The sequence below is a fragment of the Pagrus pagrus genome, assembly GCF_965226575.1.
Source record: "Pagrus pagrus genome assembly, chromosome: 12".
Classification (NCBI taxonomy): Eukaryota; Metazoa; Chordata; class Actinopteri; order Spariformes; family Sparidae; genus Pagrus; species Pagrus pagrus.
Genome location: NC_140196.1, coordinates 29,784,731 through 29,804,355, shown reverse-complemented (window position 1 = coordinate 29,804,355; position 19,625 = coordinate 29,784,731).

The window sequence follows — 19,625 nt, the reverse complement described above, 5'->3', positions numbered from 1 at the left end:
CACCAGCTGATCAACTCTCTCTGGTTTCAGTGCTGATCTACGGCAAGTAATAATGTTACCACTTGTGCTAAAAGCATGCTCTGATGGGGCACTTGTGGCTTGAATGCACAAGTATTTCTTTGCCAGGCTTGCCACTCATGGAAAATTGGCCTCGTGCTGCCTCCACCATTCCAGGGGGTTGGTCTCCCCATCAGCTTCCACTGTTTGAAGGTACCTGTTAAGCTCCAGTTCAATGGACTGTCTGCCTGACTGAGGGACAGTTTGGTCTTGGCGTGATGTAATCTTGAAGAAGCTGCCCAAACTCCTCTTCTTCTTAGCAGGATTCTCTGGCACCTCTGTGGCAGCTTCAGCTGGTGGTATGGAGTGTCCCCCTGCAGACATTTTATTGTTCAGCCACCAGGCTCTCTATCTCTGCAGCAGCTTTGGTCTTTATGTAGTCCACCTTCTCTGGCTTTATGTAGGTGATTTTGAAGCGAGGATCGAGAAGGGAAGCCATGTCTAGCAGATCCTGGGTGGATGGGTCAGCATATTTTTCATCCAGGTACTCCAGAATGCTTGCTTTGATTTTCTTGGTGAGATTGACGTCATCATCCTGTGGCTTAAGAACTTGCTCACTGAAAAGATGGAGCACAGGTTTTAAATATGAGACACTCACATACTGCTCACCGGACAAGGCATCTGTGAAGGCAACAAGAGGGCTCAACGCTTTGCTAACAGATTCCAGTACATCAATGTCCTGCCATGTCAGAACCAAATGCCTGGTCTTCCTGTCAGCTCGAAGGACTTGTGTCAGAGCTTTCTCCTGTTCTAGGATTCTTTCAATCATTTGTTGTCGAGAGCCCCATCTTGTTGGGGTCTCTGTTATGAGCTGGTGAGCAGGCCAGCCCAGCTCTCCCTGAGCAGTGGCCAGCTCACACTTCCTTTTCCAGGAATTGCAGAAGGCACTCACAACTTTTTTGCATACCCCAATGGCACGTTCCACTTGTGGCTCTTTCACATTTCTTTCTGTTTACAATAAACACAGAGGAGAAATGTATGTGGTAAATTGTTGACAGATGCTGACAATTATTACATTTAAGGACAAGCAGCAAGCATGATCATTTTGCATTTGCAATTATGTATATATTATAATTAATAATCATAACTATTATGTAAATTTTTGACTGAGGATAACTATTTATTTTTGAGGCTTAGGTGTCACTTAATTTTAACAAACTGTCTTTCTGGAAAAGTGTTAATTTTTATTTCTTTACAAAAATGTGAAATCTTTCAAACAGCTATACAACTGTTCAACAAAGTCCAGGTTACATAACATGGCTTAATAATAATACTGACCCCTGGAGACCAATTATTGTAAATGCCAAGGTATACAAACACCACAATGTAGTATCTTATAACTAGTTGGGGTAAAACAACAGAGAGGTATTTGTCATTGAATAATATCTAATGAAAATCCAACATGATTACCAGTCACTCAGTATGTTTACATGCATACTCACCGATGGCCAAATGAAGACGGTGTCCAAAACACTGTAGCCTTGTCCAGTCGTTCGGCTGGAGTGCTTTGACATTGTTGGTGGCGTTATCTGTGGTTATGCAGACTTGATGGGCCTCCGGTAATCCCCACGACTCCAGTGCCTCCCTTAGGTTTTGGGCTATCATTTCCCCTGTGTGGTCCTCTGGGAAGTAAGAGGTCTGAAGACACCTACTCTTCAGTTCCCGGTCTTTAATAAAATGGATCGTTAGGCTCATGTAAGGCTGTGTGGTGCAGCTCGACCACATGTCTGTTGTTGTAGCAAAATGAAGAACACTTTGAAGCTCCTTTTCAATTTTGCTACGGCACTCTCCATAGAGTCGTGGCAACCCCACCTCTGGAAAGTGCTTGCGGCTGGGCATTACATACCTCGGGTCGAGGGTGCTGAGTAATTCTCTGAAACCCGGCTTTTCAACGGTATAAATCGGGACCATGTCTTTGCATATGTGCGTCATGATGGCCTCCGTTATCTCCCTCCATCAACATGATTTTTTTGTCATACGGGGTGCCTTTGGCGAAAGACTCGGCCAAGCTCTTTTGGACGAGAGGAGCTGCTGCAACTTTTGTTTTTGATGCAGCGGGTGCGCCACGCATCTTTTGGCTTTCATAATACTGCTTTGCATGTTTTAACTTTAAGTGGTGGAAGAGGTTACTGGTGTTTCCACCTCCAGCAGCAACAGTCGCGCGACACTCTTTGCAGAGTATCACTTTTTGTTCGTTGTCGGATTTTCTAAATCCGAAAAAGTTCCACACAACAGACGTAGCGCCCTTTTTCGGAACGAGTTCCTCCTCCTCTTCGTCATGGGTGGGTCGGACTGCCTCCGTTTCCTCGTGACGTTCACTCTCCGCCTCCGCCATGATTGTTATCACTCCGGTAAAGCTGTTTCTTCTTCGTCGTGCTCATGCAACCACGCCAAGCAGTCTGCTGCAGTGCCTGCAGTGCCCCGCGTGTTGATGCGGTGTAAGTACAGTGACTCAGAGAGATGCCGCTGTTGGGAATGGATGGTAGGGCAGGTGTGGTTATTAGGAATGAATAATTATTGAAAATAATTATTTAATTAATAAAATAAAAATCAATAAAATTAATCTTCAAATCGTTAAAAACGGGGCACCACCCTGAAATCAGGGACCAATAACCAGACCAAAATTAGTCTCAAAGAAGGGTTCAATTTAAATGTAAATATTTGTAAAATATTTACAATTAAAGGAACAGTGAAGGAAATGAATCCGAGCACTGACCATCACAACCAATAAATGCTACAAAACATATGCACAAAATAATCACAGAAAACTGCTATGTACAATATAATAGACTTTATTATTGTTAGCAAATTGATTAAATCAATAATACTTTCAATAAACGCAACGATTACTCAATCGCATCGATTACTCAACCAAAGCAGCTAATCTATGAAACTAAACTAAGACAAACTCAAGCACAAATAACAAACAAGCATGGGTGTGTGTGTGTGTGTCAGAGACAAAGAAAGAGGAGCCAAAATGGCGGTTGTAGTCAAAGAAACAAAATGGCCAAGAGCCAAAATGGTGGTCAAAGGGTGTTCCGTTGAAAGGACTACAAAAATGGCCGAACAGGAAATGGGGAACTCACGTTCGTTCGACTAAAAAAATGGCCGAAACGTGACTTGGAGAAGTCACGCGTGGATACGAATTCAATAAGGACAATAGATTTTGCTGAATCATATGTCTAGAATTCCAAAAATGGTGGACGTGAATACGTCACCTAAAGCTAGTCAAATGAACGAATGCGCGGGTTTGAAACAACGGCAATGGTTACACCACCGTTGGCCTCGTGTGCACTTTGTTTGCACACGGGAGGAATTTGTAGGGAAAGTGACCCACGTTCCACAAAAGGTGGACGTGCTACCACGAGGCGTCCGTCTCTGAAATCATAAAAGGGAGATATCACGAGACAAACGTATCTTATGTTATAGCGAGGTCATCAACCATAAGTCTCCAACAGGTCGCTCATAAGATTACGTGTGTCGAGCGTAACCCCTAATGTGTATGTACGTCGGTTAGTTAAAGAGAGGGAGAGAGAGAGAGCAAGACAAAGACAAAGGGCCAAGGCCCTTAACGGCGGCTAGGCTCCACGCCGTGGAGCAGGAGCCATGGCGTGGAGGGGCTCAAATCAGCTCATAATGAGTGAAAAGGGAAAGCAAACATCATGTTTTACCACGTAAAACGAACAGCAATAAAAGAGGGACACGGCGGTCCACAAACTCACAAAGAACAATGTAGCTCACAAGCATACAATACACGCTAACTTCTAGTATCTGCCCAGACACTAATTAAGCCTCACTTGTAGTCGTGTCTTCCTTAATCCAGCTCACTTCCTCGGCGTGGATTAAAGGCGGGTGCAGTGTTCTGCGTTGGCTGTTAAGACAGTGTAGTTGACGGGCAATAAGAAAATGGGCAAAAGCGGGCGTTTTCTGAGGAAAAATAAAATGATCCTCCTTCTGCAGGCAGGTAAAGAGAGGCTGGTTGCACAGCATCTTTTCAGGATCTAGAGCGTGTTCGGTGAACATGGCGCAGTTTTGGCTCGTCCGGCGAGATGAAAGACTGCGGCCTAGGCGCGGGAAATAAATCCAGATGTCTGTAGGCCCCCTTCTGAGTAATAGTTGCACGGGCGAAAGCTGATGCTTCCAGCAACACGTAGCTCTGGGACTGCGTTGAAAAGGGTCTGCCGCTGTATTTATCTCCTCCGGTGTCGACGGAAGTGATGTGTTCAGGTGCGCTCACAGACAATAGGAGATGGGGGTTTCCAACCGGGTGGGCTGTGACAAGCAGGCACCACCTACGGGACATAAGGGTCGTTGCACTTTCCTTTGTTTAACAGGCTTTTATAGTGCAAGGAAGCCGCATCGAAGCATTGAGCTGCACGCGGGCCGATCCGACGTCAGAACCATGTGGATGGTCCCAACAACGCAGACATCTGCTCTTTCTCCGGTATAAACGTAATTGCAAAATCTCTACCGGTAGACACGTTTATACCGTCACACGGTATAATACCGTCATACCGCCCAACCCTACTGCAGTCCAGATGATGGTGAGAGAAGACGTCCTCATATCTGATCACAAGAGCAGCCAACTTCCTCTGCCAATCTGCTGACACATTACAAGACTCGAGGTCCAGGTCTCCCAGGCCAATACGCTCCAGTCTCTCCTGCACAGCCTTGACATCCCCTGTCGGAGCTGATGTTCCAACAGGCTCAACAGATGTAGCCTGGTGAGAGCTCTTGACCTCTGGGACCTCCATATCCTCCAGTGCAAGGCAGGTGTAGACATCAGCAGTCTTGGCGTTCCAAGGGTGACAGGGCTGTTTGAGACGTTAAGGATCTTCAGTGGGACCCATCTGTCACCCCAGAGAGGTGTCACCACCCTGGCAACCATGATGCCCCTGGGCACAGAGTGAGAAGAGGCCAACTCAGTCATAACAGTACTGCCTGGAGCTATCTTCACATTTTTAGCACGTTTCCCCCACACCAGATACTCACTGCCAGCCGGCAGGGTGACAGCTCTGTTGCATCTGGCTGTGCCTGTGAATAACAGTAAATTGTTTTAGGCTGTCACCTCAGCCTCTCTCTGTGTTATGTCTGTTGAGCCAGTAAATCATCATGGACTGCCATCTAGTGGCCAGTCTTAGTGAGGGTCGCAAGGTATATAAAGGATCACCATATCCCCTTTGTCTCTGCCGGGTTGGCACGGCGTCTGTGCTGCAGAGTCTCTCTTTGTTTGGATTATGCGTGGTTCTCCGAGTAAGTTTGCTTTTAGCCACGTAATGCAATCATGTACCATCTTATGTTGATTAGGTTGCTGCGGTCTGTTTTAAGTTTGTTTTATTGTTATTAGGAGTATGGTTCTCCAGACGGCACCTTCAACATAACAAACAATTAGCTCCCTTGGTATAGTGGTATGTGGACTCGAATTTTGGGCTATTACTTTTATCTTTGGGGTGTCTGGATTTATTTATTTCGAGGGATGCCGCCAATACTGTTTTGACATGGTCGATCGAGTTAATAACGATTGTAAACGTTTTCCAATAAATGTATCTTTTATTTTTCTATTGAATGAGGGTTTGGAAATTGTAAATGAAATGTTTATGTATTTAATCTAATCTTTCTTTTTGGGGACGGCCTTCCATTCCGAAACCCCTCCATTGGGAAACCCCTCCATTCCGAAACACCCCCATTCCGAAACACCGCTGTTCCGAATCTGACTTTCAAGTTCCAATTACTTCCCAATAGGGTTAGGGTTAGGGGTTCCCCAATAGCCTTTTCGGAATAGTGGGGTCCACGCCATTACGCCATTAATAATGGGAAACCACGCCATTACGAAGAATGGAAGACTATTTTCGGAACAGCGGGGTTTTGGAAAGACTGGGTGTAACCTTTCTTTTTCTTTCTGTATTTCTCTTTCATAGTTTTCACGGTGCTACAGCAGATAACAAAATTTGAGCACCCGTTTGAATCTCTCCGCCTCATTTATTGACGCCAAGGGTCCGCTACAGTGCCTATTTTGCTTGGGGCCCCGTCATCAGACCAATGTTCCAGGCCAGCAAGTAGAGAGAGGAACTGTTCAAGACCTGAGCCTGGTGTCGAACTGACGGACCAAATGCCTGATGACAATTGAGCCAACGATCAAATCATCCTGTTGATTCTCCACGACGAAAGTTGGGACTGACACTCTACATCCATAGACTTCCATCTCGAGGTTCATCACTGATTTAGGCTTCATGCAAACACCGCCACATCCGATGAAAACAATGTTGGTCACTTCCTGACTGCTCAACAACACCAGCCTCAATCAGCTTCTTCTGCGCCTCTTCACTTAGTGAGCAGGCCATCGAACCACTGTCTAACATGGCATCAAGAGTCACTCTGTTTCCAACCGCAACAGGAGTATAAAATAGACTGTAAGCAGCACGCTGCTAATTAGCATGGAGATCGTATTAGCTATCAGCGAAGGACCCAGTCAGTGGTACTTACAAGTAACATTACCCTAGCTGTAATTTATGATCTGCTTACATGTTCATATAACTTGGAAGCCATACAGACATTTACATACCTTGTGTATCTGGTTCAAGCGGTGGTTCTAAGGTTGGTGTTTGAGTCACGGCTAGATAATTGTCTTCTTTCCGAACAAAGAATCTTTGTATGTCCATCTTCAATAAATCCAACTGACCGCTTAGAGATTCATATCACAGGATAGATACCTGCCAATAAGACGCGGTTATTTCCATTGTCTGGGGCTTAAGAAAAAATCTTCAGGGGTGGAGCACCGAATGCCCAGCCCTTGGGACGCCACTATACTGAAGCAGAGAAAAGGCATGTAAAGTTATAGAACAGGAGCAGTACAAGAAGGTTAGAAAACACTCCAGTCCAACTATAACAATACAATACAAAACTACAGTGCCACTCACTGCCAACCAGAACAAAACAGGACCAATAACGGAAACACTGTGATTACATCTTTCTGCCCCATGTAGATGTTAAAGCTATCTGTGCTGCCCCGTGAAGAGCAACACACTGAATCCAACATTGGTCACAGGACATACATAATAACAGTTTGTCAGATTATCTAAGTGATGCCACATTGCAGATTCCAGTCCTGAGACAGACTGGGTTGAACCAAAATTCCCGTCAGATTTAAATTTTGCTTATATGCAAGATGACCCAGAAGACCTCAGGTAAACAGTTAAAAGTGCAAATGAAAACTTGGGTGGGGGGGCTGCTCGTGGTGCTGGGTCTGGCTTGTTCACCTTGGTTGTAGCTCTCTTAATGCTGCTTAAAGATTATTCTATTCCCTGAAAAACCAAACAAAGCAGAATTTTAAAAAAGCAAGAGACATGTGTTATACAACAAAATAAATCAAAGTCAAAACCAATTTTTATATCTGCTGCACAGATTGAACAGAAAGGGACAGACTATAGCAGGTAAACTCATACAGGCAGGTGTGCTTTAATCTGCAATGTCAATCAGAGATGAAATGGTTCAGACAGGCTTCCTGAGGCTCCGGAGGACAATGACCAAACTTGCTTTACAGGTGAAAACCATTGGACAGGAACCTGTGGCGATGACTTCTTTGCTTCTTTGTCTTCCTGTCATTCAGGTGTTAGACACCCCTACGGCAATGTGCAGTCAGCCACACACGCACGCACGCACGCACGCACGCGCACGCACGCACGCACACACACACACACACACACACACTGCTCAGGTGAAGTATGTGTTGCCTTAAATTGGCACACTAAATTGTCTGCCAGACACATTGCTTTACTTCAGCCTGAAGGTGGGATGTTTGTTTGTTTTCTGATGTCCAGACTAAAAGAAGACCACCTGCCTCTGTACCTCCTGACACACCCTTACCAATTCAGCAACCCTAAATACAAAAAAAACCTCAGGGTTACACTGTTGTCTCAAATGCATGGTTTATTTTGTTTGGCTCACAGCAATGTTTTTTGTAGAAATGTATTGTTGTGGGTGGGAGGAGGATTTAAAAGCAGCATTTAGAACAAAACTTTCTGACTTTAAACCATTTACAGTTCAATGGTTTTTACCACACATGACATTTTGTGTTTTTAATTCAACCTGATGTGGTCTAGTCAGCACTGTCCACCCCCATTATGATGGATATGAGGTGGCTTGAATAATTACACATTTGTCTAATGGGGGATTGAAGCAGGTCAGATCACTTTGATCTTATTCCACACAAATATACATTACTCTACCTGACTATATATGAATCTAAGGATCAGTGTTTTTCTGTCAACTCATAGTTCAGTTTGGAGTTGTAGTGTGCTACATTTCACTTCCCCGTTATGGCCTGCTGTTGTTTGAGATGCCTTTTATTGAGATGTTAATGTGCCTCTTATTTAATGTATTTAAATTTATTCATTAGAAAATTCATTATTTTATGAAAGATCAAAGAAAATTAAAAAAGGTTACTCTCAAATGGCACTGATGTGCGCTCTCTCTCTCTGTCTCTCTAGCAAAAATTGTCGACCATTACCACTTACCAAACTCATGTCTGCATTTGCCCTTGCATCTATTTTCTTAAAACAGAGTCTTCGTCTAACATTGACTGTGCAATAGCTCCAATGAGGTGTCACCATGACAGTGTCACCTTTTGTGGAAATACAAACAGTAAATTATTTTAGGATCAATATACCTTATAGAGGCAGATTGTAGTCTAATGTGAAAGGTGGAGTAGGCCACAGCACTGGAACTAATGGAAAATGGAACCTGCGGTAATTCAAACAGACACTAGACTCAACACCATCCAGCCATTAAACCAATCAGAGTGTCATCTCCCATTCCCTTTAAAAGCCAGGTGCGCCAGGACCTGGACCGTTACTGTTAAATAGTGGTACTTCACTGAGGGACAGGTATGTGGTCCTCTGTTGCTGGACCCTCTGCCCTGCCATTTCACAATCATCTGTCCCATCAACAACTCTGTTTGACTGCATATAAAAAAATAAACTGATATTAAACTGAGAAGGAGGAGGAGGAACGCTGCTGCATCCCTCTCTTTGTAATAGTGATGCATGGATCTCAGTCTGTGGATCAGGCGGGTGGGATGCAGGTGGGTGAAATAAGTCCTCAATGAGGAAAACATTAATGACATTACCTGCAGTGATCCTCCAGCAGGAAAATGATATGTATCCCTCCCTTAAATTGTACATCCGTGCACAAGCAACAGCTGATAAACTTAATCGATTATTTAAAACTTCTGACTTGCTGACAGGATTGGCTAGTATTTCATGTTAATTAACTTTCTGTATTTTTCAACACATCGAAAGATCACACACACAATCCAGATTCATACAGTAAAATAGTTTGGAGTGAAGCAGATAAATCCTGGTTAAAAATATTTATTTTAGAAGCTAAAAGTTTATTTCTTTATTTCTTTTAGTTTTGCTGATTAAATTTGGCATGATATTTGTTCCAGTACACTACTGAGTTCATAGAAGTTTTTAAAAGAAGTGAAAGCAGCCTCTCAAGTGTACGCATGGTGTGAAGCCGCCTGTGTAGACACATCTTACTGTCTGAATAATGCGCTAACAGACTTCAGACTAGATTTTTGTTGGTCTATGGTGCTATGGTCACTTTCTGCTGACTCAAGATAGCAATCCTCCATCAGTGTGCCTGACCACACCGCACTTTAAGACCAACGTACCCAGGGGCCCACAGGTGGGTACAGGTTAATTTGCTATTTACACAACATGGGCATGAAAATGCGAACTGTGTCAGTCTGAAAATAGAAATGACACTTGCACTTTGCACCAGGTGTAAGATAAAGCATAAAATCTCTAACAATATAATGTGCCTATAAACATTTGATTATCACTTAATCTGCATGCAACCCTGAGCTTTGCATCCTAACTTAGTGTCATAATATTTTACAGAATTTCAGCCTTACCTCACCTCCCAAATCTCTCCTCAGCTCATTGTTATTAAAAATGGTCAGACCTAGCTCCCCATGACCCAGCTTCATGATTAGCTGCTGATGAATTCTGCTAATATGTAATACTGAGGATCTGACATTAGTATTTCCACAAATTTGCTGTTATTATTTAGCTACTTTTTATTCATCTATTTTGGCTATTGGCATGCTGTCAGATTTTTTGCCTCCCATATTGTGGCAATGTTCATTCATTAGCACACTCATTGGAGTCATTTTCCTTTCATTTGTCAATCAACAGTCCAATATTCCCTTTGAACTGCAAAAGGAATATGTCTGTGTTTCTGATGTTTTCATTAGCTGGATGTTCACCCTCTGCTGCATTACCTTTTTCTCCCTCAACCTTTTTTTTTTTTCATTCCTACACATGACATTCTGTTGTGATGTTTAACACGCTGGTCTATGATGTTTAACAAGTTTAAGACATTGGCATTGCACGCACGCACGCACGCACGCACGCACGCACGCACGCACGCACGCACACACACATGAAATAAAACAACATGAAACAGAACAGGGCCATTCAGTACTACGAGCATCTGTACTAATTTGACTTAGCAATATTTACTAAGATAAAAGAATTTTAGTTACAATTGTAGTAAAAAGTCACTTTGAAGGGGAATTACATCACAGGGATAGTTTAGTTGAGAATCATCCTTTTTAGCAATGAATACACAGCTGGAATGGCATTTGACAGGCCAGTAATTCTGATTCAAATTGCCTTGTTATTATAATAATTTGTTGTAGGCAGGGACAACCAGAGTACAGGCTGAATAGATAACTTTGACAAGGCTTTGTGTGAACCAAATGAGTGATTAATGAGCTGAAGACTGAACAATGTTGGCACTTTGTGAGGACAAAGGCATGTTGTTTTTTGGGCTCTGCTGAACTGCTGAAAAAGTACAATTCTGTACAGCCAAAACTAAATATGAATGTTGAGGAATATAATGGAATAACCATTTTTCTCTTCCTACAAGAGCATCTGTGTGTTTCTTTTGTGTTCATTCTTAATTGTAAACACACTTATACAACACATTTCCTTAGCGCATATACCACATACCTCTTGCTTTTCGTTTTGGAATTTCATGCATGACACACGTGTCAAGCGTAGCTGCTGCATCGCGGTATCTCGAGATTCGATGTTTCGCCTATTTCTACCGTGACATGTGTGCAGTTCTCAGCAAAAATTTACATGAAAACTACCTGTAGACAGTAATATGGACATCATACCAGAATTTCACTACAGTTTTAATGTCTGTATGTGTAGAATATGTCACAGACATGAATAGGATACACAACAGGTGAGGGACAGTGATATTCCTGTGCACTCTCTTTCGTTCACTTTTACTTTCTCTCCTTCGCTCCCTCTTGTTCCCCCTCCGGTTTTCTTGCCCTTTCAGCGGGATAAAAGAAAATCACCTCATCATTTTTATCGATAATTATCAATGTCAAACTCCACGTAAACAGAGAGGGCAGGCAGCTGACATGCAGCCTATGTGAATGCCACACAGCACACAGGCATCCAGTGTGTCCAGCCTGTTAGAAGGGTACTCCAGATGTCCTTCTCTCCAGTAATGCTTTCTAGCTCCTTCTGGGAGCTCCCAAGGTGTTCCCAGGCCAGATGAGATATGGTATACTGTATAGTCCCTCCAGTGGGTTCTGGGTCTGCCCCGGGGTCTCCTCCCAGTTGATCGTGCCTGAAAATCTCCAAACGGAAGGCGCCCAGGAGGCATCCTCACAAGATGCCTGAACCACCTCAACTGGCTCGTTTCCATGCACAACCCCAGCCCATACTTGGGACACTCAAATCAGACTGCTCACTTAAGGCCCAGGAGGATCAGACAAAACCAACAGTAATTGTCACGATTCTCCAAAATCTACACTTCAATTCAATTTTGGATTTAATATTTTAAGGCACTGAAGGCTTCGCTATTGTTAGACTTAGATCTGGATTTGTATAGATTAACAGATCACTGGTTTAATGCCCTGGCAACTGTCATTTACATGTTTAAATTATTCTTAGAAAGATAGGGGTATTTTAGAACAATAGCTTGATTTTATCCTGGGGGCTTTTTGCAGGATACAGTAAGGCAATTTCAATAATATTCACCAGAAATGAAGATTCCTGAATTCAACAAAAAATAACATTCTTCAGTGAAAGTTTGGTTTCTCAAAAATCTCTTCCCAAATAAATCAAGGATCTCTGAAACATTTCTGACTTCTTCCCAGTCAGCTGTTTGCTTTTGTATAGCTGATGCTGCCTTTGAATCTAAATCTAATAAAGTGCTGTGATTGGGATCCTGACCCACCATGCATCCTAGAAAGTGACAAAGTTACGTTTTTGCTCTAAATTACATAATTACATATTCACCATCAGTAAACAGGACCCTGTCTGGCTCTAACTCGTGAAGAGGGATGCTATTTTCTGGGGGAAAGTTCACTGAAGACTTGGTCAGGAGGCCTGACCATCACAGTGATTTTTTCCTTTACAAGTTGCCAGAGACAGTAACTACAACAACACAATAGTGGAAGGTGATGAACACAGTTTTTTGCTCTAAATCACATCACATAATCACTGCCAGAAAACAGCAGTAGCTGCTGAGGAAAGACGCTGTTTTTCAAGCAGAAATGTGACGAAGAGTCGGTAGGACAGACAGGATGATAGACACTTCTCTATATATCTATAAATCTTTCCCTCTTATAAGTTGCAGAGACACTACCAGTTACCACATACCACAATGTTGCTTTGTGGGTTGAAGTGTGGGACATTTCTCTTTTATTTGATGGTGAAGGATCTGTTTAGTTGTCAGACTGTGAACACCATCAGACCGACACACCACTGTCCCACTGCCGGCTTTTCCATTCACAAAGACACCGTCTCGCCTCTGCTGCAGCTCTGATACTACCTCCGGTGGCGGATCAGAGACAGAACGAAACTGTCCTCCCATTCCACCTCTGCAACTTTCACACAGACGGTGTCCATTGGAGTTGCACTGCTTTCTTTACCATGGGGCCGAGGGATTTTGCCTCATGTCTAACTCCTACTGCCAGAGTAACGTGGGGCTCTGCATCTGGAGATACATACCAGTTGAGCTGTTCCGTCGTGAGGAGGCAGTGAGCAGCTACACCTTCTTGTCCCAGGTAGATGTGCTGTATGTTCAATTTTTCAGTCCGTCCCTCCTTTTCTTCTTCCCAAGCCTGAGAATATTCTTCATTTGGAGTAGTGAGGTAGGCGTAGGTGCAGTGCAGTGGGTCAAGAGGGGCAGTGAGTGTGAACTGGGTTTGTATCCATGGTTTCCAATCCATGTAGATCCTTTGAACATGGGGAGTGTTCTCACCTGTGGAAACCAGACGGGACCAGTACACTTGTGTCAATTTCTCTGTCGGTTCTTGGGTGGGTGCCATGTAGAGGATTCTGTGGCAGGGAACTTGGGGCTCTGACAGGGGCATGATTAGCAGGCCTTGATCGCTGCACTGTATCGTCAGTCCCAGCTTCGAGAGGAGGTCTCTTCCCAGGAGATTGACAGGACAGCCAGGTGCATACAGAAATTGATGGTAGAGAGTCTGAGATCCAAATTGGACTGCCAATGGAGTTGTGTAACTTTGGACTTGTGGTTTACCTGAGTATCCAACAATGGTGAGAGTCTGAGAGGATAAGTGTTTTCAAAAAATTTGTATTTATTTATTTATGTATTTATTTTATTTCCCCAGTGAAACCCTCCTCACAGCAAGACACACCCCCTCTTTTAACTGAATTTGATATTTTTAACTTCTATTCACTGAATTCGCCAGGTGAAATTTAATATATATTTTCCAATCTACTTTTTGACCACTAGTTGTCAGCATCAAATGTCTTGCTGAGTTTTTTTTATTTTTTTTTATTTGTCCCCACCAGATGGAGGCAATATTTGAGTATTTATGCAATTTTATTTTTCAACCATGCGGTGGGGCAATTCACAATTTTTGATGTAATGTTTATTTTTACTCACTAGATGGAGCCATACAAGATGTCAAATGTAATTCTATTTTTGTTCCACTAGCTGGAGGTATTTTCAAAATTTGGTGTAATTCTATACTTTGTCCACTGGATGGAGACAAAAAGTTCCACCAGCTTTTGCTTAAAACACTTTACGTTTGTTTACACCGTTATGTTTTCCCACCCACAGAAACTTCAGCACGCAACACGACACAGGACAACACAACACAATGCAACGCAATGCAGTACTTCTTATCCCCAACAGCCAGTCAGTTTGTATGGTATTCACCTGAACAACCGACTCAATTGGTTCACAATATAGCAGCCAGCCAGTTTGTATGGAGTTCACCCAAGCAACAAGCTCAGAGGAGGAAGAAAAAAAATGCTGCGTGTGTTATCACCGTTAGGTTTCAACAGCACGAACAACTTTGTTGGCACCATTAGGTTTCTGCCGTTCGCTTTTTCTTCTTTTCCACCAAGACACTACTGCCTTCTGAACCAAGACATTGTTTTAACTACCTCCCACACCTTAAAGCAACAGCAACAACACACAATGCATTATAAGATTATGATAAAGGTTAACCAGATTTTGTATACACTAGGCCTTTCTCTTCTCTTTTTGGGACTTCCACCCTGAGGGATTTCAACCTATTTAAATTCTCTTTCTATCAAGATCCTATTGATCTTGACGGGATTACCTATCTGCTGATTACCTTTTTGAGACTCAAGCTCAGGGACTTTAAACCCAACTCTTTTTCGGCATTAAGGACGTTAATGATACAGTTCTTTCAACATGTAGCATAGCTTTCTATAATTTCGATATACTTTTATGTCAAATAACCTTACCTCCTCTCCACACACAGTAATTTGTTTATGTTCAATATGCAGAATTTGATTTATTAAAACAACAGGTTTCTGCTCACCTTTTTGTTTGGTGCGCCCTGTGAGTGTTGAGGGGTCCGATCGTCCGACTCCGATACGGCGGAAAGGTCCACTCGTCTCGGACCCAATGGGGATCACGTCTCCTTCTGTCGAATGACATCGAGTCTCCCTTCCTCAAATCACGTCGGGGTCACCAAAATTGTCGTGTTCGTTTATTTGAGTGAAGACATACAACAACGTTCCGGCTAAGTATTTATTTAGAATTGTATCATTAAGCAAGCATGATCATGGACCTTTCTCTGTTAAACAAATCACAGTCAGCGGATTGCTGTTACTCTGTAACCCGTCGCCCAGAAAAAGGATGCAGATATTCGCATTACAATCACAGTTATATTTTTGCTGTTGAAGTGTTATAATTTGTCATTGGTCAAAAAAGGTGAGGAGGCCGTGGTTTAGACTTGACTCTCCTTTCGTTGGTGCACAGGCTGGTCCCAGCCTCTTGGCAACACGACTTCTCCAATCCGTGAAGACATCGCCCTGTGGAAAGAACCTCCCTCTTCCTGTTCTCTTCCTGTCTCATCCTGCACTGTTTCTGCACTACTTTTGAGTTTCTCTAAGTCATACTTTGTTATCACTTCACAGACAGATACTGTTCACCACAAGGTCGTCATGTGTAGGGAACATTGTTACAGAGACAAAAGCAGCTGTGTTCTCTCTCTCATCCTGGCTTGTTTCTCAAATGTCGTAACCCTTCATGACATGGGGTCAATGCTTCTGTCAACCTCATCAATCAACACGATAAGTACAGCTCTATATGGGGACATTATTAAGTGAACATGTAAAGTAGCATATGGCTAAAAAAAAAAAAATATTGTATCTCAACAACGGCGAGGCGAAATATCGACGCAAGTAAGTAAGCGGGAAACCTAACAATATTTCATCATTAACTAAATATTATGCTTGATGTACAAGACAGAAAAATCAACCAGTTTTATAAAAAGGCCTTATTACCTTGGGATTTGACAGACATGTCTGCCATACTAATCCTCTCCTCTCCTTATACCTGCTCTGACAGTAGTTTTTGCTCAACCTTGGTGGATTTTCACTGTTTCATATAGCCTAGGTTTTAATGTAGGACACTCTTTCTTTCAAAGTTTCAAGGGTCAAGTTTTTGTTTATAGTGCAGTACACAGGATGACTTGAGGAGTCTCACAGCCTGAGGAAAGATGCTGCCCTCTAGTCTGGTGGTACGGCAGTGGATACTTCTGTATCGCTTACCAGACGGCAATATTGTTTGGGCACTGCCCAGGCCCAGTCCCGGCGTCAAGAGGGGGACGCGGAATGTCCCGCCCCCTCAGTCAAAACGTAGTATTTTCATTTTTTTTATATTGTTTTCAGTCTATGATGTGTTCAAAACAACCCAACACTCGGAAAAAACTCCACTGACTTGTTAAAACCATAATGAACAGTTTTGGAAATTCAAATTCCGAGTTTCCAGTGGTCCCTGAATCCATCATGCACCTTAGCTACGTTATGTCGTCAGTGCATCATCCCGCTGCAAGGACAAAAAAACCCAAAACAAACCCACAGATTTTCAAGCGCAAGCCAGCAGCTATATTTTCATTCAGAATGGACATTCGCAAATGGCTGAAAAAGCCAGAAACTACACTGTCGGTGTCCCTGCAGCCTGGCAGCAGCAACAGGAGAACCGAAGAAGCCGAGTGGCACCTGCTGAGGCCAAATTCGGAGAAGGAGCAGTGTGTTCAGCGGCACCGGGAGGAAAGTGAACTGCCATCGCACTCGCAGCAGCAGTGTGGTTTACCGGAGGGCCTCGGAGTTGACAAGCCAGTTCAAGTTCGTCTCAAGCAGTTTCCAAAGAAACAACAGCATAATAATGACTGTAAACGGTCGTTTTCGGCTAATTGGTACAATGAGAGAGACTGGCTTGAATATTCGCAGCAAGCAGACGCTGCCTTTTGTTTTCCCTGCAGGAAATTTGGAGGGAGTGACTCCGTTTTCACAAGAACTGGGTATACTAATTGGAAGCATGCTAGTGATAAGGCAAAGGGATTTAGCAGGCATAGTACCAGCAAAGAGCACCAAGCATGCATGGCTAGCTGGAAAGAGAAGGAAATGCGATGCAACACAGGCAGTGAAATTTCAACCATGGTTAACTCTGCTCAGCTTGCGCGAAACCGCCTGTATGTGTCTGCAATTGTAGACATAATTGAATTTCTCGTCTCAAACGAACTGCCACTGCGGGGTGACGTGGATTCAGTCTATAGCAGAGATGAAGCCATCAGCGGACTGTTTCTCTCACTGTTTGATTACGCACTGAGGCAAAACCAAGAGCTAACAAAGGCTTTCAGTACAATTCCAAAAAATGCAACTTACACATCACATGATATTCAAAATCACATCATTGAACTGATGAGCACGGTCGTAGCAGAGCAAATTGTTAAAGATATTGGGGAGTCATGGTTTACACTCAAGGTGGATGGAACTAAAGACCCGACAGGCAGTGAAAATTTATCAATAGTTGTGCGTTATGTGGACGAGGACTTAAAAGTGCAAGAGAGGCTGTTATCAATGCAGACAACAGACAAGTGTGATGCCCAGTCACTCACTAATGTTGTGTTCAATGAACTTTCAAATGCTGGTCTTGACGCAAACAAAATTCTTAGTCAGTGTTATGACGGAGCCAGCGTCATGTCGGGAAGAGAGGGAGGCATGCAGAAGCTTATTCAAAATAAGTTAAACAGAGAAGTGCCTTACATTCATTGTTTCAACCACCAATTGCATTTGGTGATCGTGCATGCTATTTCCTCAGAGAGCACAGTTGGGGATTTTTTTGATGTGTGCAATTCCCTTTATAAATTTCTGAAAAAGCCCACTGTGGCGGCACAGTACAAAGGAGAGAAGCTTAAAAGGCTGTTAGAGCAGCGATGGACTGGACACCTTGACACGGTGTCTGTGGTGCTGAAGTCACACACCGCACTGGTGGACTTTCTGAAAGAAATCGGAACCACAGGAGCAAGTGCTGATGTGAAAATTTAAACTGTTGGACTTCACAAGGCCATCACAGAACGGAGCTTCAAATTTCTCACCTGTGTGATGCACAAAGTATTGGGGCTGATGGACCCAGCTAATCGGATGCTGCAAGCCGAAGAAACGGATCTAATCACTGCAGTCCGGCTCATTCAAAGTGCCTCCTCTTGCATAGAGGATCTACGATCAGATGCGGAATTTCTGAAACTGTGGGCTGACAGTGGGGATGCAGGTGATGGCGTGCCTGCTCCTCCAAAACGACAGCGGCAGGCCACCAGGACTCTTCAAGACTACGTGGTGAATGAAAGCCTTGGGCAGTGCGAAATAGACATTCAACAGGAGTGCAAACGGCTGTTTTTTGGCATCATCGACTCTATTCTGAGTGAAATGGCTGTGCGTTTCAGTGAGCGTAATGGGAAGTACATGGCAGCTTTGAACACTTTGGACCCCGTCAGTGAGAATTTCTTGGATGCCTACAAAGTGAAACCACTACTGGATTCAACAAACACAGAAATGGTTGAGGCACAATTCACAGTTGCACAGGAGTTTCTGAAAAACAGGTGCACAGGCCAGGACGAAGAGAAAGTGACTTTGAGTCAACTTGTTGCAAAGGAGTACAGTACATGGTATTCAGTGCAATGCCAGCGGTAATGACTGCGTTCAAACACGCACTAACATTCGGGGCATCAACTGCTATGTGCGATAACTCATTCTCTATGTTGAAGAACGTATTTACCGAGCACAGACGCAGCATGTTGCATTGACGGAAAGCCCATCTCATCCAGCTGGCATTTGAGAATGAACTCAGTCGGACGTTTAAAGATGAATGGAAGGAGATGCTGTTAAGGAGGTTCCACTCATCAGGAAAGAGGAGACTGCAACTCTACTGAAGGTAAGAGGTGGTTATTTTATCATCTGTATTGTTGCTACTGTTGGACTTCACATGTTAGATCAGCGCCGTCTGATCTGTGGAGTCTGTTTTTATGTTGCTCTGGGTTACCTGGCATGTTTCTTGCTTCTGATTGGTTAGTGCGGTTATTCATGTGGCAGTGTGTTATTGTAACTTGTTTCTTATCACGTATCTATGTGGCTTAGATAAAACAGTTGGGCTGCATAAGTTTTCTCATACTATGCATCACGTCATCGCCCCCCCTCGGTTTTCAGCCGCCCCCCCTTCTGTACTGAGCTGGCGACGGGACTGCCCAGGCCCCTTACCTCAGCGATATCACTGATACTCAGTAGGACAGGACAGGACAGGACACAAACATGGAGTGTTTGTCCGTGTCAGCACAAATTACTTGCAATTTCAAGAGTCACACCAGGAAGCAGTGAGTCATTGCATTGCAAGGGTTAGGGGTATTATACATAACAATTTTCTCCCCTTGGTCCCTTGGTCCTGGTTTGGAATTTGGGTTTGGTCATTTCCTGTTTTATTTATGTTAGGTTGCTTTATTATCCCCATAAGGAAACTCTTTTTCATTTGGCATGACAATAGCTGTTTTATTTTGTAGATTATATCCTCCTGTGCCATGTTTTACTTCCCACTTCCTGCCTTTGTCTGGTTTTCTTCACCTTTTTTCTGCACACCTGTGTTTCATAGGTTAATCATTCCTGTGTATTGAGGCCTGTATTTGCACCTCACTCCTCAACGGTTTGACTGTTTCTCCTCTGTTCCCTGGTCATAGCTTCCCATCGTGTTTTACC